The sequence below is a fragment of the Mastigoproctus giganteus genome, chromosome 8, assembly GCF_048544385.1.
Source record: "Mastigoproctus giganteus isolate SK-2022 chromosome 8, ASM4854438v1, whole genome shotgun sequence".
NCBI classification, from domain to species: Eukaryota; Metazoa; Arthropoda; class Arachnida; order Uropygi; family Thelyphonidae; genus Mastigoproctus; species Mastigoproctus giganteus.
In genome coordinates, this window is record NC_143582.1 from 184,792,803 (window position 1) to 184,818,303 (window position 25,501).

Below are 25,501 nucleotides of genomic sequence, written 5' to 3' on the forward strand. Positions count from 1 at the left end.
GTAATTTCATATTTGCCTCTGGGATGTTTAAAACGACTAGCTATAATTTTCAAAATTCTTTCCGCAGTCCTGTTCTTGGTCACAAACAGTGGTTTCTTTTCCTGTGGCGCAGGTAGTGCAGCTGCACCAGAGCCCTGTGCTTAGGGAGTCTGAAAAGACAAAATGAGAAATTTGCATTAAAACAAAAATAAATTACGTTACACCAGGATCCATGATACGCCGCTGTTCACAAAAGATGATTTAGGTGTCACCTCGGAAAAAAGACTTGAAATTCCTGCCCCATTTTAAAGCCATATGCTGCATATAGCTGCAATGGTATTAAAATGCCATTGTAGCTATATGGGCAGTCAAACAGATTTCCAGCTTCCAAACCCAGATCTCACTATGAATACCTCCGTTGCATTGTCGAATATTTGTGTATTGAAATTTAATGCCTGCAGCAAGCCGCAAAACGTTGACTGAGACGCTCTTGTGCGTTCTATTTTGTTTTGATATAGATTTTTTGGAAAAAAAAATGTATAAAATTAAGTTTATGATCAAGTTTAACATAAACCTACGAAATGTATTTAGATATTTTACGATTGTTAGTATTATAGTGGAAGATATCAATTTAGTGTTAAAAGGTTAAATCTTTAAAGTGCGCATAAATTGTACGTAGTAATGTAAAAATTTTATTTTATATTGTGTTACAGCGTGTAACCTACACCCATCTCCCCTTTAGCACTACAATATATTTGATTAACATACCGTAAACAGTATTTCAGCGTATAGATAGACCCTGAAAATTACATCAAATGTTTTTAGACTTTAAATTCGTATACTGTATATCTAATGATGTATTATATACAGGCAACCCCCACATAACACGGTACTTCTACAACACGGTTTCGCTCTAACACGATTGATAAATTGCGACAATCCTTGCACAAAACGGTACTTAAATAACAGGTTAGAGAACCTCGCATAACAGGGTATTTTTGAGCTTTTGTGCGAGGAAACCCTGCTATTATGTTAGATGTAATTTTTCAACATTTTCACTCTTTTTTGAATCCATGCTGTTGACTTATAGTCAAAAAGAAATTATTGGGAAATTCCTGTATTTTATTTTGTTAGGAAATCCCCGTGTTACGTTCTGTGCTATTGAACTTGTAGAAAAATCTAGATTTCAAAGATTTATTACTATTGGATAGCACACTAGGCCATCCAAAAGATTTAAGTCATCCAAACGTTGAAGTTATGTTCTTACCGCAGCAGTTGTACTGGGTTAATACAACTTCTTTCATTCAGCCAGGATCAAGGCATTGATCCTGGCTGAATGAAAGATTAGATCAAGGCGTTATATCCACCTTTAAACCACATTACATCAGAAAATTGTTACAATGGATTTTGGAAAAAATTGATTCCGAATCTATTGAAGTAATGGAGGCATGGAAACATTTCTCAATTGTGGACTGTATCAGAATCATATCTTTATCGCTGAAGGAAGAAAAACCGTCAACGTTAAATGCGTATGGAAAAATGTATGGCCAGAGTCAATTCATTCAGGAAATATGGTCGAGCCGGCAGTAAACGGAATCGGTGCAACAGTAGAACTTGCTACGTCGGTAGGAGGGGAAGGTTTTGGTGATATGACTACTGAAGCCCTCGTGGGTAGCACAGTTGATGGAATCGCCCTCCTTCCCACACCGGGTAGAAAAGACCTGAGTTCGAATCCTGTCGATGATGGGTGGAATTTTTATGGGTCTTTTTCACAACATGAATGAGTTAGTCGGGCTCAGGCGAGGGTAGCATGGTTTTTTCTCCTGGAATCTCGGGTTTTTTGTCCAGCAAAACAGAAAAATCTACCTCAGGACACGCGCAATTTATAGACAATAATACACAGAGTAACGTGGCCTTAATCGCCTACGCTCCTAAAAAAATACTGCCATTTACTGATTACTGAAGACATTCAAGGATTACTGGTAGAAAAAGAGGCTGGCGAAGCGGATTTGATGGAAATGGCATCCGAGGTAAAATCAAATCAATTCAGAGGATGATAGCGCAAAATGAAACTTCTAAACTTCCGAATTTTACACTAAAAGTATACGGGAAAGCAAAGAGTTAGCCTAGCAATTAGAATCTTATTTTTTGAATACAGATTCTTGAATGAAAGGAGCCCAAAGTTCAAAAGGGAGTTTAAAAAAATGCTTAGTTTCATACGATGAAATTCACAAAGATTTATCAAACAAAAGCAAACAAACCCAGATTACTGATTTTTGAGAGTAGAAGATACATGAAATCTAGAATGGTGTATTTTTGTTAACATTTTGTTAACAAAATAGTGCATTTTTGTTAGTTTTGTTAACCTTAGCCTTTGGAACGTAACCCTCCTTTTTGTACTTTTCTTAGTCTTGTATAACACTTTTTCGCGCAACACGATATTTTATAGGAACCTAACTACCGTGTTATAGGAGGATTACTTGTATTCCGATGTATAAATCGAGTTGATCTTTCAAGTACTGAAAAATCATCTAAAATTTTAACGTCAACTCTGCATTCATACAAACTTTGTTGTGAATGTGAACAAAAATCCCTGTTGGAAACTATTTTCGGAATTATTTTTCTTCTAAAAATAATAATCGGTTTTAAGCAATAATACAGTTCACTAAAAGTAAGTTTTCGAGATGTTCAATTTCTTATAGCAAACGCTCTTCTATATTGAGGCATTATTTACAGAGACACCAAGTTTCAACTGCTGTACTATTCAGAGGCACAGCTTCGCTGAAAACAATCCCTGGCCCTTATACCGAACAGGGTTACGCTCCCGAAAGGTTAAGAGCTGTTAAATACACCCATACTAAACAAGCAACAAGAAATGGCTCGGTTACGCAATCAAAGCCTCCCGTATACATAGTACACGTATGCCATCAATAATAGCGATATCACGATCGTCGCCATTCCTGTAGGTTTTGATTTCTCGATATCCTACATTAGGAGTACCGTGTACGTATCGCTTCCTTTACAGTTTACTGTGCTGTGTAATAAAATATCAATGTAAATTTTTAAAAGAAGGAGCAGCAATAATTGAAATAAAAAAGTAGGCGGTGGTTTTTAATCTAGGTTTTACTGTAATCAGTAGTGTAGCTACCCTTTTTCTGGGCCTGAGGCAAAGAACATGTTCCGGCCCCTACTTTTTTTTTTTTTTTTAATAGGACCCAGCCGCTGAAATCCCAGGAAATTAGGCGGCGGGACCTGCCAGAGTATAATAAATTTCAAGGTACACCTGGCCAGCCTCCTCGTTGGCATAGTACGGACAACATCGGGTCCCATCAGGGACTCGACGGCCAATAGGCCAGAAGAACAATGGGCACAACATACTACACAACACATAATCCCCACACTTTTAAATCTCTGGTCTTGACAGTGTACTGTCCCTCGATACAGCGAACACTCGAGGAGATGGGAGAAATTCCTGGTGCAGTTTGACCCTCAACATACTTTGTACTTAATTAATGAAAATTGCAAAAAGAGGAGACATCCAAAGACGCCGCGCCACTAAAGGGCCCGGGCCCGGAGGCAATTGCCTTTCCTGCCTACATGGTAGCTACGCCACTGACTGTAATTGTTCATAAGGTGCGAAAGCTTCGTAAACAAAAGGGTTCAACTTAAACGACGAATATATGTTAGTATTTTCAAGGCAAAAAATATGTCGACTTATTCACCGAAATATATGGTATATTATTATGAGGAAAAAAAAAAAGAAATTCTCATTACAAATTATATTAAAAGTTCACAGCCGTGCGTGCACCCACATTTAATCGATGCAGTCGATGGATTTAAGGTACCCACTCTTGAGCTTTTCGCACATTCTCAAAGGACCTTTGTCATTCAGTCATTGTATAAAAAATTTTGTTAACTAGATGCATGCCAGGGTTTCGGTAAAAATTGCCTGCCATAATCCAGAGAAGATTCCCAGTTCATCAGCAATTTTTTCGGATGGTTAATCACCGATCAGAACGAAATTTTTTCATTCTGATCTTTATCAACAATTTCATCACTGCTTGAAGTTGGCGGTCGAATTGAATGTCGCTTAATTTCCGACAGATTCTTTGCCGTCTTGGAAACGTTTCATTCACTGATAAACGACAGTCTTACCAAATTATGAGCATCGCTAAATAAAGTTTTTAACATTCGAAGGATTTCAACTCTGTTCCTTCCCTTCCCACCCCCATTTTTTTCACACAAAACTTGATGCGCACACGCTGTTCCGCCTTCGTATCCATTACAAATTCGACATAGACCTAAATACGTCTGGACTTCAATATACGCTATCATTACCGGTTTGATGGAGAAGAAAGTGGCTCGAACGGGTAATGTGATGATGATCTTGATTCTCGACCTCTGCCGTTTCTTTTGTAACAAAGTCCTAGAACATTTTGATCAGCCCTCAACAATGTTTTGGTGGTAGAGGCCAAATGTCTTTGGAATATTGAGTTTTCTATGCCTTTTAAAAGCAGTATATGACTACCTGTGACTGTGCAAACCTCACGAATTCTGAGGATAAAAAATGCAGCTCCTAAATCCAACCGTCCAAGAATGTTATTAGCAAAAAAATCAGATATTTTATGTATAATCAGGTTTGACTAGGTACAGCCTCTCTCTTTGAGTTGCATGATTCACCGGTTTTAGACAGATTTAACATAGTCTGATGACGAGATTTTGAAGTGTAGGAAACCGATTCCTGAGTGGGAGCGGACCGCCTAATTTAAATCTTTGCCCTTTTCATATTGTAAGAGAAACACTTCAGAGGAAGACCCAAAAAAGATTTACATTACTAATCCAGTCAGTTATCAGATAATTGAAATCTCCGATAATAATACAACGTCCTCGTGAGCGGAACTGTCAAGCTCTGTGTAATGAAAGATCCGCCACACCCAGGCCACTTCATGTAGTTTTATGATCATGCAGTGTTTAAACAGGCATTGTTTCTTCACACACGGCCTAGTCAACTTCAGCAGAAAGTTACCTCGGTAAAACCTTAATTCTCTGAACAGTATTATAATTAAAGGGTCGACATGCTCCGCCCACTCCTCAAAAAAAAAAAAAAAAAAAAAGAAAGAAAGAAAGAGTTTAATAACATAATTTTACAGAGATTGCTAAATTTTTATTCGAAACAGGGTAATTATAAAGTAAGTTTTGTGTTGCACCTCGCGAAGAGTACGTCATAGGAAGGTGAACCCGCACAAGGGTATCGAGAAAACCATGCGGAAGCTTGCCACTTGTTGTCACTGGGGGCACTCATTGACCTATGGTCTCATGTCAGATCAATCATGGCCATTTCTGCAGCACCACTTATTTCATCGGGTATGCTAGTCGCATTTCTGGGTTTACATCCTTGAGGTCTGGAATTGTATGAGGACTCTCACGATGCACGCGTGAATAAAATGCCTCTGTTTTGCAGTGTTCCCGGAAGATACATTCCATCTGACTAATACGCAGAAGGGAATGATTTTTATATGAAAATCGTAGTATCTATAGTGTGTGTGTGCTACAGAAGTGAAACTATAAATTCTGGAGACCCTCGTCGGATTGCCGAACGGTCTCCACATGATTTTAAGAAATTATACCAAACTACTCGTAGTGCTTCCTCACTTCTCTGCCCCTCTCCCGCACTGTGGTAGACCTGACTGTGTGATGGTTTAGCGGCTGATGTGCCGCCACAGCTTGGTCGAGTTCGCACGAGCTTGACTTGCACCAATAGACTCGAGCCAACATTTTGGATAGTTTGTCGAGCACGTTGTTAAAGAATTGATTGTGTGACAGTGATCTCGATTAGCGAGATCTTCTGGTAGAATTTATTTAATTTTGTTTTGCAACACCATATGAGAAATCGTACTGGCAAGCATTGCACATAACTGTGCATCGATACTTTTAAAAAACAACAAAAAATTTGAGATTTACAAAATTAATCCTTACGATAACTTTTACCTTTTGTAAAAAAAAAAAAAAAAAAAAAAAAAGAAAACCAGATAATGCTACATGTTTCTTATTAATAATAAGATAGCTGATACGAATTAAGAGACGTAATTGCAAATGTTTTTCCATCCTCCATGAAATATTCAGTCAAAAGCTGCCTCACAGACAACATGCCATGCCAGCTGCTCGTTATAAATTTTCTGTTTATACTCCGGGATGCATTCCTGGATACTACCACACGGAGGACAGAGGATTTCACAAAATAGAGTGAATGCAAGAAACAGCACTGTATTTAGCATATCACGGGCTTGAACCCAGGTCGCTCAAAGCATGTGTACATTTTTTATGCCAGAGAGGCAGTTTCTGAGGGATAAATGGATCCTTGATGGAATGTCCTACCAATTTGACTCCATCCGACTTCCTTCTATTCCCAAGTATCCAAAGTTCGCTGAAAGGAACAGATTTTGGGTCTTTGAAGCAAGTTCAGCAGAGGACGGCGAGGGCATTAAAATAGATATCTAACAAGTTTCAGAAAGAAATGCTTCCATTGGAACTGTTTTGAAGGGGATACAAGCAAACAATACGTAAATTCAATTTTAACTTACTTATAAAATCACTCCTTGTTGAACTTTTTTAGTCACATAACTGTGAAGTTGAATAATAAAATTACGGTATTCTGACTGACGATGTTTAGACAACAAATGTTAATTAAAATATTTATTGTCAAACGTAGATAGTATATAAATTTATAATTCCGGTGTGGCCGCGAAAGAAAAGAAAGGGAGAAAGAAGAAAAAATTAAAAAAATAATAATAATCATCACTGTGCTCGAAGCATATAAGAGTAAATGATTCGTTAGTAAGTGTTATTTGTAAGCAATTCTATAATTTTTTTTGTTTTTTAGGATCATCAGCAACTAGGGCCATATTGCTCTGTGTATATTATCTGTAAATTGCGTCTATTCTGTGGCCGATTTTCTGTTCTCTGGACGAAAAACCCGAATTTCTGGGAGAAAAAAAACCATGCTCCCCTACCTGAGACCTACTAATTCAGAAACGCTGCGAAAATTGCTTATAAAAATTCCTCATGTCATCGACGGGACTCCAACTCGGGTTTTTTCTACCCGGTGTGGGGAGGACGGCGATTCTACCCACGAGGGTAATTCTATGATTCTAAGTAACTTATCTATAATTATATGCTGCTAAACAGTATAACTATTTGCGATGGCGCAAATGACATCATCGGCAACAGCGATGATGTAATTTACACGAATAAGGATGCAAGATTACTCAGTCCTGATTTATCCGAGTGGTTAACGCGAATACAGTAGCATGTGGGGGGTGGAATACATGATTATTATTATTTTTATTTTATTTATATTAATTATTTTGTTTTTATTTTATTCCCTTATATGAGTTGTTGTCCACCTTATTTTAATTTCCCCACTTACACATCTGACCTTACTTTACAGGAGAATTCCAAATTCAATGGAACTTCTTAATTTAATTCCCTTCGAACAGGCTGAGTGTTCAAAATGACTAAACAAAGACTTCGTTTAAAATATACACAAGATTTTATTACATATATTTACATAAATGAAATTGTTCAATGATCCAGTACATATTATAATTAGTATTGTTTTATTACAGTACAAGCATAAAATCATTGGTTAAGTTTAGTTATATTCTTGTACAACTTCTTCCATTATATCACAAGGCTAACAACATCTTTCTTATGCGACTCCTTTTATACATTACTTAGTAAAACATTCTCTGAATAAATCACTTTTTATTCTAATAGATCAGGCTTGTCTCTCACATTCCAATCTTCCCTTTTTAACAATAAGATTTCTCTGTTTGCAACATTAAGGGTAATCTCTTTCTAATTAGATTATTTATCTTTTCTAATACATTAGCATTCATCTCTTAAATCAAATATTTATCTCAATCCCTAAGTTATGCCAACAACCTCTTTTGACTAATCAACTTGTGACAGTTCAGTGTATCACATATATAATACTCTTTCTATAAGCCCTCTGAATTATCCCACATCCAAAACTGTTACCTTACTTTATGTTACTCAAGAAAATTTTCCACATCTATGAATCTCCATCTCTTTACCTTTATCTAGAGATCCTTATCTTAATTACACATTTTTAAGTACATATCTCTTATTATATATGTTATAATGTCCCTCTTATAATTCCTAACCCTTGTTTAGAGTCCTATAATTTACAAGCGAATACTCATGTTAATTAAACACTTACTTCTGATACTGAACAGGATCTTTTTGTAGGGCCTTTCGTTCCTCAATGGGCTGGTCTACGTCTTGATAGGGCATCACTGTGTCTTTTAGGAATTTATGGGCTCGTCCTCGATATTGCTACTTAACTTCGGTTCAGCTATTCTGGCGGACTAGGAATTACAATTCTATCTTCACAGCTCATTTATCTGCGCCTTGTCTTTATCACTGCCTTCAGATGATCGCCTAGGTTTATTTTTCTCCTTACATTACTTATTTTCACGCTGGCCACTTTCACTACTTTCCTATAGCGGACAGGTTTATTTCTTCACACACTTCAGTCGTTTGCATACTTGCCTTCCGATAACGGGCTATTCGACTGTCCTTTTCTATTATGAACTCCACTAACTTTTCTTAACTTACGACTGCACTAGACTTATCTAACCCTTCACTATTCCATCTTAACTTCTTAACTTTTTTTTCTTCAGATCTCATCTTCACCAAAACCAACAAAAACTCCTCCGAAGCTCACAGCATGGCACAGCACAGGACAGCACAGGACAGTACAGTACAGGACAGTACAGTACAGCACAGGACAGTTTTCATCAGTTATTCCTTTTTTGTCCATCTCAATTACGCACCGCCCCCTTCTTCTAGCTTTTAACCAATCTTTTCCTTTATATTCACTTTCATTATCTCCTATTCGTGCATTTTAACTTTTCTTCAGCTGTACCTTCAGAGCTCATTTTAATAAATTTGCAAAATTTCCCAGGCTGCCACTGCTTTGAAGTTCGCCGTCACTTTGTTAGTGCTTTTAACAGATTTGTTTACACTCTCTTCTAACCTGCGATCGCCGACAGTCAAACGCCAAGGTGATTGCTAACCCAAGCAAAATACTACCTAACCGATGTCACCAGGTGTCCCCGGATCAAAAGGAATGTCCGACAATGTTCAGTCTACAGCCCTTTGTTCTTTACCATGGTGCGAAGTGAAATGTACCTCTAATTGCTAACAGCTTACTGCTCCCTTCTCTAATTCAACCTTGTCTAATTTTTAATCCTTGCGAGTGACCCAGAATAATATTTGTGACCAGTAATGTTTACTGTCCTATTTTGCTATTTCCTAAACTTTAATTTAAATAAATCTCACTCATTTCTAATATATTAACATGTAAGATTTTTCATCTTACAAGCACACGCGTTTGACTTGGCCGTGGTTGGTACCCACGTGACTACCGAATATGATAATATTCTTGTGATCTCTTCTACCTTCCAAACTCCTCTAACCACGTGTGGTCGTTTGAGAGAGAGAGGATTGGGTCGTTCTCAATTTGCATTGTGGCCACAAAACGCAGTATAACATATCTGAAAATTGAATGTATTGTATTCTTTTTTGCGAGATGAAAAATAAAAATTTCCAGGAAAAAAAAAATCATAATTCTTGCCCTAGACCGACTAATTCGGCCGTGGTCTGAAAAATACAAGTCAACAAAAGTTTCTCCCGAGATGAGATTCGACTCCAAACCTCTTTTTATAGGAGATGGAAGGAGAGCAATTATTACCACTGTGCTAGTTGCAAATGTGAGAATAGAGAGAAAAGTAGCCATGGAATATAGCAAGCAAAAGAACAAAACAAAACAAGGAAAATACACTGCTAAAAGTGGTGTTACTTTTGAAGTTAGATTTCAGTTTGAAGGTGAATTTAAACTTTTAACTTGCTAAACCAAATATAAAAGCAGGACGGTTTGAGCAGATAAGCGCAAAATTATATTTGCGAGCAGTTAGCTATAGACAGCGAGAAGAGCAGATTCACCTATTCAGTTCCTACGGACAGCCAAGAGCGCAGTTCAGTTCAAGAGTGGAATTAAGAATTAAAATAAATAAATAAATAAATACACTTTCTGTTTATACTCCGGGATGACCACAATGTCAGAGGAGTTCACAAGACAGAAAGAACGCAAGAAACAGCACCGTATTTAGTAATCACGCAGGCGTGAATAACAGTCACTAAAAGCGCGTGACCCTCGCGCTTGATCACTCGGCTCTCTCTCTCTCTGTCTCTCTCTCTGTATCACACACACATCAGAGTAACAGAAATTCATGCAAAAGTAATTTATTTATTTTTTAAAATTTAAATCAGTTCGAAATGTAAACCTCAACCCAAAAACGACCTACAAGAACCCGCGGCGGTGGTTACATGCAGACACATAAATTAACTTGCTACAGCAGAAATAAATAAATAAATAAATAGAATTATTTATTATTAATAAATTATTAATATTTAATAATAATTATTAATAATTTATCAATTCTTAATTATTAATAAATCATTAATATGTAATAATAATAATTATTATTAATTTATTAATTATTTATTGTTAATAAATTATTTATTATTAATAAAATCATTATTATTGTAAATAAACAATATTTCCATAGATTCAACTTGTTGGATCGACGTTCACTGATTTTCCAGTGGAAAACAAACAGAAAGTAAGTGCTATTTTGTTATAGCTTTTTAGTCGCTTATACATCAGGAAGTACTCGAAGAAATTACCAGAAATTTGTAAACATAATACGCTGATACCGCCGACCGGGCTAGCCAGGTGGGTAAAGTGCCTGCCTGGCAACCCAAAGGTCGCGGGTTCGATTCCCGCCTCGGGCTTGGATCAAAGTACTGCAAAAACCTTGGGAGGTGCACTATGGCCACAGAAGCCGATGCGCCAACAACTACCAAACCAAAAAAAAAAAAAAAACGCTGATACCTCATAGCCTTAGTTGCTTTGGCTTAATAGCAAACAACAACCTCGACCAGAAGTAATAAAGAAGTCATTCGATGGTAGAATTGGCATATACAGTACTGTACATACTTGTTATCAGATACTGAACGGTTGTTTAGTTTTCATTCAGCGTCGTGTTGTAAATGAATGCTATCATGTCTTCTGTTGTGTAATGTTTCATTCAGAGCACAACAGAAGCACGCGTAAGCATTTTTTTATTACAAAAAAAAAAAAAGTAAAGCAACGCATTTTCTGAGTTAGTTCTATATTTATAAAAATTGATATTTTAAGCTTTTTTTATATTTATAATTGCAAGTATAAATATTTTTACGTTAAAAGATATTTGTCAGGATAATGAAATTACTCTAAAATACTTTCAACAGCAAAGATTAATTCACAAACAGCTACAATGTTTACCAGGTAGTAAACATTGTAGTTCCTTATAACATTGTAATACAGTAGTTATATTTTAATATATCTTTAATATAATACAGGCAACTCTCGGTTTACGAACGAGTTCCGTTCCAAGATGTTGTTCGTTATACGTTTTGTTCAGTATGTGTATCTTGCAATCCTGAGCTTTTACGATACGTATCGCATAAATTAGCAGCCATTTTAAAGCATTAAAACCATGTACTAAACATTGAATGGTCTATACAATACGTTTTATTATAATGTATGTATGAGTTATGGTTTATCGTATACGATACGTAAAATAAAATAAAAAATAAAAAAAAAACAAGATATCGTACTTGTTAATTTTAATTAAAAACATAAAGAGTTACAAAATAGAAATAAAGAAAATGAGTACTAACATAATATATGTACTGTACGTACATATCTATTCAACTTTTATTCGTCAATATCTTCATCAGAGTTCAATATTTTCCACATTAGTGACACTAGGTGCAGATGAGGTAGATGGAAGGGCGTCTGATAACGATGAAACAGCTGGGTTTCCATTTTTTTAAAATATTTTTTGTAGAAGATTGCACAGTTGGATTCTTTTTTTTTTTTTTCTTCAAAAATCTTTTCTTCAAAAGTCGTTTATGAAAAGAGTCATAAACGACTCTTTTCACATTTGCAATTCTTTCCATACTTGCGTCTTCTTCTTCAATGATTGCCAACCTCCTAGAAATTGATTTAAAAGCTGCAGCCATTTTCTGCCTTATAAATGTTCTGGGAGTCTGTGGAATATCAGGTTCTTCTGTTACTTCAGAATTTAGATGCGTCTCTATTTCAATTATTTCATCGGTTGTTAATTCCTCAAAATGCGAGTCCAAAAGCTCCCTCACGTCAGTCACATCAAGTCGAGGTCCATTTTATTGCCCAGTTCAACAATTTCCTGATAATTATTGTCATAAATACATTTTTTAAAAGTTTATTTATTTAAATCTTACAATTATGTTCACTATACGTTTGGCATTTCTTTTTATAGAGAACTCTTATCTATTGGCGACTTTTAAGAAATTTTGAATGATTGTGACGTTCGTTATAGCGAATGTTCGTAAACCGAGAGTTGCCTATATACTTTTCGTGTTTTTGTTTCGGAAAAATAATTGCGAAACTTAAAAACTAGTGCGTAATTTGGTTCTTCAAAGAAGATGTGTTTGTTTTGGAACATTATCTTGCAACAAAATCATTTTTGCAATGTCTAAACGAATTCAGTTGTAAATATCCAAACAAGTCTGCACCAAATAAGATTGAAATAAACATTGTGGCTGACCCTGCATTCGCAATATTAATGAATTTCTTACCTTGAGTTGTTCCATGTTTATCAAACTGCACAGTATGCACATTATCAACAGAAAAGGCCCCGAAAGCAGAGAGAAATAAAAATAAAGTCTATTTTTATTTATTAGTACTTTTAGTGAATATTGTTGAAGCCTATATTACGGCAGCAGCATGGATGAGTAAGTTAAAAGTTTGGAAGCACGATTTGGTTGTTTTAGTTTTTTCGATAAGGCAACTAAGGCGTGTATGCGTATATTTTCTCTAAATTGTGTGTATTATTTTTATATTATTTTTTTTTTATATCAAACTCTATGATTTATTACCTTTACAAATCTCTATCCCTACTTGGAACCTTCATTAGGCCGATGCTTAAGAAATTTATTTTTTTCTAACCTTTCTTGAAGCAAAGGGGGGTTTCCTCTCTTCCCTTCCAAGACCCACAAGCTATCCGCTGCGCAGTTAATCGGCGCCCCTTCTTACTCGCTCCTTTGTCATCAAGGTTTTGTATCAGAAGATGCAAGTTGGAGGAAATGCTAATTTTCTCTTATTGTTATTATCTCCCCGTCTCTGAATAGTTCCCGTGACTTATAGTTAATGTTTGGTGTCAATATCACACATAAAGCTCATGATAAAACAAACTAGATTTATTTACTTGTTTATACAAGATATTTACACACACTATATAATTCATAATATCAAATTTCCTACAATCCGCTAATTATTATACCTTTTATGATGTCTACACCCATCTTTGTTCTTCTAACAATAATTTGTAACTTCCACATCTGCTATATAGAATGCTAATAGCCTAACCAATACAATCATTTGAGGTTACGCATATGTACTTATAATATACAAGGGGTAATTCCATTAAGTTTCACCTTCATGCAAGGTACTCTAGAGAGGAATGTCCTACTGAATTTCTACAGAATAAATATTATACACTGTTATTGCTAGTTATACATTCCATGAACTTGACCTTTTTCAGGTTTAACAATTTTCCTTATTTTTCCAGATACTTCTAATCACAGATGAATAACACTCACACCTTCTTTCTTTCTTTCTCCCAAGTTATTGACTCTACTTTCTATCACTTACGATATAGTGTTCATCTGGTTTCAGTTCTTTACTGACTGTCCTGTCCATTACTTTTTCTTTCGTTTATTTCTTTATAACACCGTTTCTGTTAATAAATATTCTACATAAACTTACTTGCTTTCCTTTTCTACCACCTGTATGAGTTTTCTTTCTTTTGCTTCTTTCGCTATTTCCTCTCTGGACTTGGCCACCGCAGACTCGCTAGATGTGCTCCCGGCTCGACCTCAGACGTTCCTACCGCGCACAGGATCTTTCTCCAGGACTGTTGCTTTTAGCCCTCCGTGGATAACTCGAACGACCTTCCTTACTCTGACCCTTCCGCCTTTTTTGCTATTATTTTCCCCCCTATACTATCATTTTTTTCGGAACTTTCTATAGGCGTTTCCCGCACTCCCAAAAATATCTTTCCACCGCTCTCACGCCTCTCCCCGGAATTTCCTCCGGATCCTTCCTTCCAGGTTTCGGGACTCTGACTTTCGGGCTCTGGCTCTCGTCTTCTTCCCGCATCAGATTTTTGTTTCCAACTCTCCCTTATTTTTCGTCCAGTCATTAGTTATCTCTCCCTCTTCATTAATTTCATTCGCTCATTTTTTTCCACGTCGTCCTGACCCGCGTCTGGTAGGTCGAACTCCCTTCTTTGTGTCCAGAACATCCGGGCACTAAGCAATCTCAAGAATTATCCTTGGGATGACCATTTCTATTTACCTCTTCCGTCACGCTTCCATACGAGATGCCGCCTGTGAAATTATTGAGTGCTTCCCATGTCGGCCTGTTTGTACTTTGTTTACAGCTCGAACACGGTGAGCTCTCTGATCTGGGTCTTCCCTTTGGATGGAATCCGAAACCATTCTAGGGGTGTGGGCGTTCTTTTGTCCCCTGCTACCGTCAGTTGGCCACAGCCCTTTTTTCTGTACACACGAACTGCTTCAAACCGGCCTACCCATTGTATCACAGTCAGGTCAGCGTCCCTCCTGCTGCTACGCTAATCTCTCACTATTGAAAAGTACACAGCACAAGCAAATCTGCTGAGTGCTTGTCTGTTTCTAACTTAGATATCTATCAAAATTTGGTAAATTATAAATCCCTAAAATATATGTAAGAATAGTTCTTACAATGTGATCAGTTGGCCTATTTTGCGGAATGAAAACATAACTTACCGGCAGACAAAAACACTATATACAGGTGATTCAGGAGGGTTAGTAAGTATTTTGGGAGGTTATAGTATCGATTATTCTGAGTAAAGCAGTTCATATAAACATGTGTCCAATTCTCAATGGATATGGAGATACATACAGCTGTTTGAAACTGGCGTACAGCTCTCTGAATCAGATGTGACCAAGAAGCAGTTATAACCTGGTGCTGTTTGGTGCCGCACATTTTCACACAGGCTAAAGAATGCCGCACATCTTCACACAGGCTCAATATGCCGATATGGTGTTTGTCTACGGTTTTTGTGGTGGAAGTGTTACTGCTGCTTGAAGAGAATACCGTCGACGGTTTTCTAACCGCAGAATACCGGAATCAAGAGCGTTTACTAGTGTTTACACCAAACTGGGTGAGACTGGTTCAGTTCCCAGCGCTCATATTTCGTCTGAACGTACCAATTAACAAAATGTGAATGAAATAGAACACATTCTTCAGTCGGTAGAACGTAGTCCTACTATTAGCACACGAAGAATTTCTACGCGTATCGGTGTTCCACAAACAAGAGTATGGCGAACGTTCCGTGAACACGGCTTGTATCCATTTCACATACAGTGGACGCGACACCTTCGACCAGGAGACGACGCCCAGCGATTGGAATTTTTTTCGGTGGGTAAATGCTAATCGCCAATTAATTCCATTAATACTGTTCAGCGATGAAGCTACTTTCACCCATGACGGTATCAACAACACCCATAACTCTCATAAGTGGTGAGAGGAAAATCCACATGCCACTGTAGAAACAAATTTTCAACATCGCTTCTCTGTAAACGTGTAGTACGGTATCGTCGACAATCAGTTGATTGGACCTGTTGTGTTACAAAATCGTCCTACAGGGCCCATTTACCTAGAATTTTTGCAAAACGAACTTCCACTACTATAGGAGGATGTTCCATTGGCTGCAAGGATTGGTATGTACTTTCAGCATGACGGAGCTTCTGCAAATTATACCCGTCTGGTGATAGAATATCTAAATCGACATTTCCCCGAACGATGGATCGGCTGCGGTGGTCCCGTTCATTGGCCACCAAGGTCTCCAGACCTCACAACGTTAGATTTTTGTTTGTGGGGATGGATGAAAAGAGCATTATACGAAAAAAAGGTGAATACAGTAAAGAGACGAATTGCTCGCTCGCATTTTGGATACTGCTGCCCTCATAAAGGAACGCAAAGACGACCTCAGGAGAACACGTCATATTACCACAAGAGTTGCAAAGTGCATTGAGGTTGGCGGTGGGATTTTCGAACATTTATTTTGAACTGTATAAAATTTGTCAATTATTTGTGTTTTGTATCATTCAAAAAGTCAATAAATACAAACAATAAGTCATTTATCGTTCTTTAATACCTCTCAAACTGGCTTTGTGCGCGCCAGTTTCAAATGGCTGTATCTCTCCGTATCCATTGAGAATTGGACACATGTTTATATTAACTTTTTTACTCAGAATAATCGATGCTATAACCTTCCAAAATATTTACTATTCCTCCTGAATCACCCTGTATATATATATATATATTTTTTTTTTTTCGTTTTAGTCAAGATTTGCACGTAAAGCCTGGGACGGTTTTTTTATTTTTATTTTATTACCGGTTAGTTATGCACCCTAGCCCGAAATTTCCGTAAGAAAGATGAAGTATATTACTGAACAGTGTGTTTTTTGAAAATTTTTATCAAATTGACAATTTTGTTACAATGCAGAGTGAGTGTAAAGTGAGATCTGGCTGTAGAGAAAGTCCAGAAAGTTTAACAATTTCGAGGTTAGTGAAGAAGTTTGAACATTCGTCTTCGGGTTTTCATTTTAATGATTAGGTTGCCTCTAGTCGATATCCTGGACGAAGCGGGATGGATGGTTTTGGCCCCTCTACCAGCTGGATTGGGATTACTGCGATTATTTACCTGGGACTCCTGAAGGATAGTTCTGCAGGAATAACACGCATACCGTTGAAGAAATTAAAAAGAGAAATTTAAGCTGCTGTGGAGGGCATCCTTGAAGAAATATGGCTGAATTCATGATAATCCTCAGTCATTGCCTGCAAATTTTCTTGGATGCATAATGATCACGCACTGAATATGTTTTTGCCTGAATAATAACCTCAATTTTTTATGTGTAATGACATCAAACTCACAAATGCCAGCGCAGTACATCAAATATATAGTCATTCGAAAATGTTGCGTGTTTTCTTGACAACCCTGTACAATTCTCTGGGTTTCATATACGAACGATAATAAAGAAGTACAGGGCTGGCGCTAGCGTTTGTGGCGCTTGAGGCAAAACCTTGTAAAGGCGCCTAATTCATATCGTATCTTAACGCGCATATATATGCAGTAATGCATCCTAGCAGCGCCTATTTTAGGCGGCGCCTATGGCAAGTGCCTCATTTTGCGCACCCCTAGCGTCGGCCCTGAAGAAGTAGACATGAGGCAGCATTCTTAAATCGTGCGCAATAACTTCGACAGAAATAAAATTCATATCAGTGCAGTAATAATAAATACAGTGGACAGGCTGCTTTTCGCGGTAGTGCCGCCTAAAGGTGGTAGTTAAGAAACACAGAAAAGCTAGAGAAAACGAAGGAAAATTCACTTTAAAGTACAAGCCATAAGGGCAAGCAAAGCAAAAAATAACTCTAGAACTGAGAAAGCAAACATTTTCATCGTTAGATTTTTTATAGGTGAGCAAAGTAGGCACACAAGCAGGCGGAAGAACCCTCTCAATGAACGTTTAAAGAACATAGAAATAAAGCAAGTACTTAATTAGGTCCTTTATTAAGGATAAAATGGAATTAGTTTATAAATATAACTAGACAATTTAATTAAAAATTATAGTGATGCTGCCAAGTGATTGGGGGAGGAGGAGGAGGGGAAGAGAGAGAGAGAGAGAGAGAGAGAGAGAGAGAGAGAGAGAGAGAGAGAGAGAGAGAGTTTAAAAAAATATACGATGGTTGTCTGAAAATTACGTATTGTGCTTACTGTGTAATGGATTAAGATATTGACTTTAAATATCATGTGTAGTTAACAAGCCGACCGGGATAGCGGGGTGGGTAAATTGCTTGCCTGGCAACCCAAAGGTCGCGGGTTCGAATTCCGCGTCGGGCTTGGATCACAGTACTGCAAAAACCTTGGGAGGTGCATTATGGCCACAGAAGCCGATGCGCCAACAACTAACTAAAAAAAAAAAAAAAAAAAGAAAAGTAGTTAACATCGATCTTGTTAAGAGTGTGTATCGAATTTAATAGTTATCCTGAGTCTTCCTTTTATCCAAGTATTTGTGCGTAGGATATCAACAGAAGGCTAGCATAGAGTTTAATTAAAAAAAAAAAAAAAAAAAAACGAGGAAATTTTTTTCGGTTTATCACTGTTTCGTAAAGAGTGATAAGCCCAGAGTCAGTTTCCTGTTATTCTGAGCAAGGTCACAAAGGGTAAAGGCTCCCTCCACCCTTCCTTTCTCTACTCCACTCTATTCTATACTTATGTAGAGAACCCTCAAGGTGAGGATTAGATTTATGATAATAATGATGTCCCGATATTTTTATCATTCTTCAGACCCTAATAATAGAACTTAAAACATTCAAAAAACAAGTACACAAAAAAGAAATCATTGTTTGTCAATCTGTATGAAGACACTGACGTGTCCCATCCTTTCTAATCCTGTATCCCCTTTTTTCTGAGGCAATTTTTAAATTAGCTGTGTATAGTGGTTGCCTGAGAAGAGCGAGACCATGTCTGCATGTCAGAAAATTTTTGATATACCTGCCTGTCCAGGCAAAGTCGCTAATTTCTTAAAGAGAGAGAGAGAGAGAGAGAGAGAGAGAGAGAGAAGATGCGTGTTTCTACCCGTGCTTCGTCAGACTAATTCGTGTTGCATCCAGAGCAATAAACAACGATGAAAGAAGCTTCTAGCAGTTTTCTACTTGGTATTCTAACATCCTTTATACAAATGTCTATATAATAGAAAGGCACTTTAAGAAATACATAAAATTTGGTACACCATTCTAACGAGATCTATACAAACTCCTCATAAAATTGAAAACCAAAACTTTATTCCGTAGGAGTAAAAATGCGAACTTTTTGAATGACCCTCGTTTATACAGAAAACACAATTCGTATCTTCTTTGTCATTGTTAGGTGTCGTGATGATCCGAATCTAAAATTGCTCCGTGCTCACGCGAACGGATGTTGGTAGTTAGGTAAATTACTTCCTCGTGCCATTGAAGAAGGATCCTGTTAATTGGAAGAAAAACACTGCGCTGTGAGGAACATTTAATTGTATCACGGATCTTTGTGGTACAACAGCCTTGTTAATGGTGTCAATGCAGCAATGAATGGCGGTAGAAAGCTAGTGTTACGTTGTCCGCATTAGATGGGGGATCACACAGTGAGAGAGACACGCAAACGAGCGCCGTCTGTTTCCCAAATTCCCAACCGATTACGTCACCCTGTCACGTGACTATAGCGGTTGTACGAAAGAAGACATGCTCGAAGAAGTGACATCTGGAACTCCCTTATTTGAGTTATGTCCTGTGTGTGCGTGCGCGCGCACGCGCACCTTGTGTAAGTTAGCGGTCGAACGTCCGTGCATGAAATGATCAGTCTCATGCTACACGATGTGCAGCCAATGGGCATTAGCCCACATCTTAAAAGCCACCCATGTGTTCACACTACCGTGTAGTACAACCTACCCCCATTCACCTTATGATTTCGTGCAACGAAAGCAAGAGACCAGACCTTTATAATCGATTATTTGCTAACATCTCCATCAGAATACAAATTCCTAGATAAACACACGATACTTGATGGGTGGGCTTAGTTAAAGTGCATTGATGGGAGAAGCATTCCGGAGAAAGCTCTCTCTCTCTTTCTCTCTCTCCACACACACTACACACACACACACACGCACGGCAGTCCTACAGCATGATCATCAAAACATTCGTTTACCTCCACCTCGTGTGCATACCTACAGACGTGCGCACGTGAGCCGGTCGTAATTATAGCCATCGATTGAAGGGTTAGCGATCTCTCCGGAGTTATATTTAACTTTTGGATGGAGGCCAAGTATGTAGTGCGTCTGTTGTTCTCTGCCAGCTGAGTGATGCTATGCACGCATAATCCTGACACACTGAATAATGTTAAATAAATAAAGTGGATTCACTATCAGCAGTATGCAACATTGCTTTCTCGTTACATAATACCCGGAAGGTACAGAAATTGCAAACATCACCAAATACTTGAATGTTATAACATACAGAGAGAGATAAACACTTCAGTAGCGCTAAGATTTCTCCATCAAAGTTCTTTTGAGAGTCTTGAGCTAAATGATTATCGCCAGAATCTTTTGAAAATCATGCATTAGTAGCAGTGGTAGTAGAACTCTTACCATTAATAGCAGCTGGGTAATAGAAGCAGATTCTATAAAGTTAAGCATGAATTTATAATGCGAGACCTGTTTTCATAATAAATACTGACTGACTATTATATAAGAATTTTAAATAATACAAAACTGTCTTATGTGGCTGAAGTAATATTAAAGTGTAAATAAATACAGTAATTTTAATAAATTTAGCAATATACTCTATTTAACCAAAGTAATACATTTAGTTAAATAAAAAATTAGCACATTTTTATGACGTGGTAAAAAAGTTAATTTTGTTAATCATTATTTGAATAGACTATGTATCTGAATATATGTATGTATTTGAACTATGTATTTGAATAGACTTTAATATTTGAGATATTAAAGATATTAAAGATATTTGTTTTATAATTTTATATTGTGTGTTAATTATTATTTTTATTGTTAATTCAAGAAAAAAAGTTTGTTTTTATCTTTAATCGTTTAGTTTACTTTTTTATTCCAGTTAATTTTATTTAATGTTTAGCGCTATTTTTTATTATATTTTATATTCCTATTTTCTTTAAACTTTAAATTTTTTTAAAACTTTCATAACAACGTGCAAATGCATTACAAATCAGTTTTATAATGTTGATAAGTAATAATAGCCATGCCCCCCCCTCTTTTTTAAGAGTGAGGAAAAATTAAAAAGTAAATAAATGAATTAAAAATAAAAAGGGAAGACTGATTTAAATATAGAACATAATATTGTAAAAGTAAAGTGCTGCTTCATAAGGTACATCATCCTCTTGTTCTTAATAATTAGCTCAACATGTGCATAGATAATTTACTTTCATAAGTTTACTCCACTATATACTTAAATGGCATATTACAGTTTAAAGAGATGTCTTAAGACATATCTTAAGTATGTACTTAAAAGATGTGTTGAATGGCATATCACACTGTGATCAGTTTTCAAATATAAGAAAATTTTCTCCTTAAAGTGCATTAGATTAACACTGGTCTGGAGTTAATTTTAAAAAAAGTTAAATAATGCTAGTTTAAATTTTATCGGTTATTAAAAAGTTAAAGTTTTCTGTTTATACTCCGGGACGACCAAACGGTCAGAGGAGTTCACAAATAGACAGAATACAAGAAACAGCACCATATTCAGCAGTCACGGGCTTGAACCCCGGTCATTCAAGGCACCCGCGCGCCTGACCACTAGGGTACGGCAACTAGTATTAGAGCTGACGCAATATTTTGTTGCCTGATGCGAAAAGTAACGGTGATACCCTTTAAGGCTGATGCCAAATAACTAAAAAAAGGTTGGACTAAAGAATTTTAATGAAAGTGGTGGCGAAGCCTGCTGAAGTTAACAATGATGACTTCCAATATTCAATTGTATTTTTTCAAACAAAAAAAAAAAAAAAAAAGGACGCCACCAATTTGTCCTTATGGTAAATTGTCAGTTAGGCAATATAGAAACTGCTGTAGGTGAAGGAACATCTTCATCTAATCAGTTTCTGGATATTCATCCAGCGATGCAGCAAGGGATCGCAGCGTCCAGAAACAAAGATAATTTCTGTGCCCCCTTTTCTTATTTTCCAATTGAAATTTGATCCAAAAAAAAAAAAAAAAAATATGCCACTGTGCCCTTTTCCCATACAGATGCTCACAGGGACAGCTACTCCTCCCTGCTTCCCCTATCGTTACGCCCCTGCATCGGGCTATGAGCTTATGTATTCCGAAAAACGTGTTAACTTTGCACTAGTTCCTGGAACGATTGGTCGACACCCAGTATTCCAGCAATATCTTAGAGGTAGATAAAACCTACTTTAGTCTTACTGGGTGTCAGTAAGACCTACGCAGAAATTACGTCATTTGGGTGAGACAGACCTAGGGATTGGTGGGAACCCACTGAACAAAGCAGAGTCACTGAGTAATGTGGATTTACAGTAGTGTGGAGTTTATTATTGGCCCATTCTTCTTTGATGAGATGATCGGTGAGACTGCAGTTATAATGGCTGTATGGTAACATACAGTAAATTAGTGTTTATCACCTGGAGGTACTTAAAAGATCGTGAGGATATGCAGGGGAAAAAAAATTTGAAATGATCAACGTCATTGTATTTAATGTCTATTTTTTCAAATATGAGCTGAGAAAGCTCTACACCTCTCTGTCTGTGCTATATAACAAGGACACAAGTCTTACTATAGCTATATTGTATTATTTATAGTCTTATGAAAAGGCATTGATGTCTCATATTGTAGGGCTATTGTCGCGGCGAATAAGAACATTATGAAGAGGGGTGCCGTGTTGAATTTAATAAACATATTTTCCACAAATTTTTGTGAACAGTTCAAATCATTAACAGATAACGGTCTTCGCTAACACTATTTAATCAAGGGTTGAAGAATTCAAAGGTGGGAGGGAAGAATGAAGCCTCGGTTCTATGATTATCAATCCACAAGGGATGATAATAATCATAAACCAATTTAATAGATAACATGATCTCCATGGATGTACTCTCATGTGTCTTTCTAGCTGGTTCCATAGTGGTTCTGTTGAGTTTAGGTAAGAAATTAATATATGAAAATTCACTCTTCTCCAGCATTTCTGCTGGAGAAGAGTGAACTTTTTTGTTGTGGTGCAGAGATGGTTCTTCTGTATAGCAAAAAATCTTCATTCAACACTTTCCTCCAATCATGTGTCTATGAAAATAATTCTCCGTTCCGCCAACAGAACAGTATAGTTGAATAAGCGATGTTCGCTTCCATGAATGAATCCTCACAATTCTTTCTGGCTGGTTAAATACTGGTTCTGTTTCGTTCAGGTTGGGACTCTGCGTGGACGTCTGCCAGCAATGCATTCTCCAAAAATCAAGTCACCACATACCTAGTTGGAGAGGAGAGCATTATCCTGTTGAAATGCAAGATTCTGTTCCATAAAACTGTATCATTGTTGGAAGAAATATGTTATCCAGAATTCTGGATTCTGGATAACATATACTCTATTTAACCAAAATCGATAACAAACACATTCCAACACAAACTCAATACTATACTGTGAAATCCAGGTCGAAATCATCAGAGTTGCGACAACTATGCTTCACAGTCTGGAGCCTGTAGTCTTTTTCAAATCGCTCCCCAGCTTGTTGTCACACACAAGCTCTTTCATATTGTGTATCAGTGATTTACAAACTTTTTTGATGGTGACGATTAAGGCCCCCGTAAGTAGCACAATTGGTATAATCACCGTCCTTCCCACACCGAGTGGAAGAGACGTGAGTTCGAATCCCGTCAATGACATGAGGAAATTTTTATGGCCCTTTTTCATAACGCGGCCTAGTTAATCGATCTTAGGTCAGGACAACATGGTTTTTACTCCCTGAAACTCCGGTTTTTCATCCAGCAAACAGCAGATCGACCGCAGCACACACGCAATTTACAGACATTTATATATAGCGCAATACGGCCTACTTCATTGATGCGCATAAAACCCTACAACGATCAACTGACATATTACGCACGTGTCATAAATAATTCGGCACCTCACTCAGAATTTTGTAATTAATCGACACCTTGCCAATTTTTTTACCTTACCTTTAAACTGGTGTTAAACGCAATGATACCAGCTTCCTTTGTATTGGGCCAAAACATGTAAGCAAAAGTACAAAAGAGGGAAAATGTGGGACATTAAAATTCAAGTTATTATCAAATTACTGTATTATTATAACGGCTTCCGAGCTGAACGCTCGTATTCGCTTAATGAGGAGAACTTTAGCTCTCTTCAGTCAAAAATAGAAATTTCTCTAGTCCTCAACGGAAGTTGAACCAGTGGCAGACTAAGACGTATCATTCCGACTTAAGCTGCCTTGGCTGCTTAGTATAATATGCGGTACTAAGCACAAGCTTTAGCCATCTGAATTCGACTACGTTTGTTATTAGCTTTCACAGGGAAGAAAACAGTTCAGAGCTCACCAGCCGCCACGGATGAAAGCACATGAAGAAATAAATGTAGCAATTTTTAGTGTATTAATCAATCATTGTATTTTAATCAATAAATTACACTGGTGTTCAAAGAAAATGCATCGCCTAGGAATTTCTCATTTCTAACCCTTTTTCGCGATGGTATGTTACATTAATGACTAGCATCACAAATAGAAATATAAACAAAAGATATTTATTAATAATTAAGGCAAAGCTAAGTAATATTTGACAGTTGCTCTCAAAATATTCCAAAATGAGCATTTGCAACCTTTATACAACAGTTTTGGTAAACACAACAATTATGGCTGAAATGTTATCAGAAGCCCTCAATTTGCTTCAGTTTATCATTTTAAATGGGAAACAAAATGAAAAGTTCACCAGGTGCAAACTAATATTTATTTGAACCGCCTCTGGCCCTGGTGACAGCAGCAGCACACCGGCGAGGCATTCACAAGATCAATTTCTGAAGATAATCAATTGACCGTTCGTGGTTCTAAACACCAATTATGAAGTTTTCACGAAGTCTTTAGTTTCTTTCTGGCAACTGCAGATTCCACACGATGCTAACAGTTCTCTATAGGATTCAGGTCCGGGCTGTTTCCTGGCTAGCTAAGAGTTGTAATGGACCGTTCTTCCAACCATTTTTTCATCTGTAACAAATGTAAACACATTATTGTCGAACCTCTAATGCAGAAATAAAGCTAAAGTAACTACAGAAGTGTCTATTTACACTTTTCACCCGATGACAGTCGTCCTGAAAGATGCAGTTACTTGGCAGGTTAAAATGGTCTCTAATGGTTGGCAGCAATTTGCTTTCCAATGTAGCCAGGTAGCCATTGGCATTTACGGAACCTTTTATAAACTGCAGGTGACCTACTCCGCGATACGAAATGCACCCCCATTTGGCTGGTAGGGAATTTCACTGTAGACACCATACAGTCTGGATGGTGTCCTTCACTACGTCTACGGCGAATCGTTTGTCTCCCATCAGAGCAATGTAGGTTGAATTTCTTCTCATCCGAGAAAATAACTGACTCCACTGCTCGGGGATCCATTTGACATGCTCCTTACACCAAATTAATTGGGTCTTTTTAATTTTTTGTGTGAGGAGGGGCTTCTTCTTAGGACGACGGTCTACAAGTCCATTTTTGAAGAGGCGTCTTCAGACTGT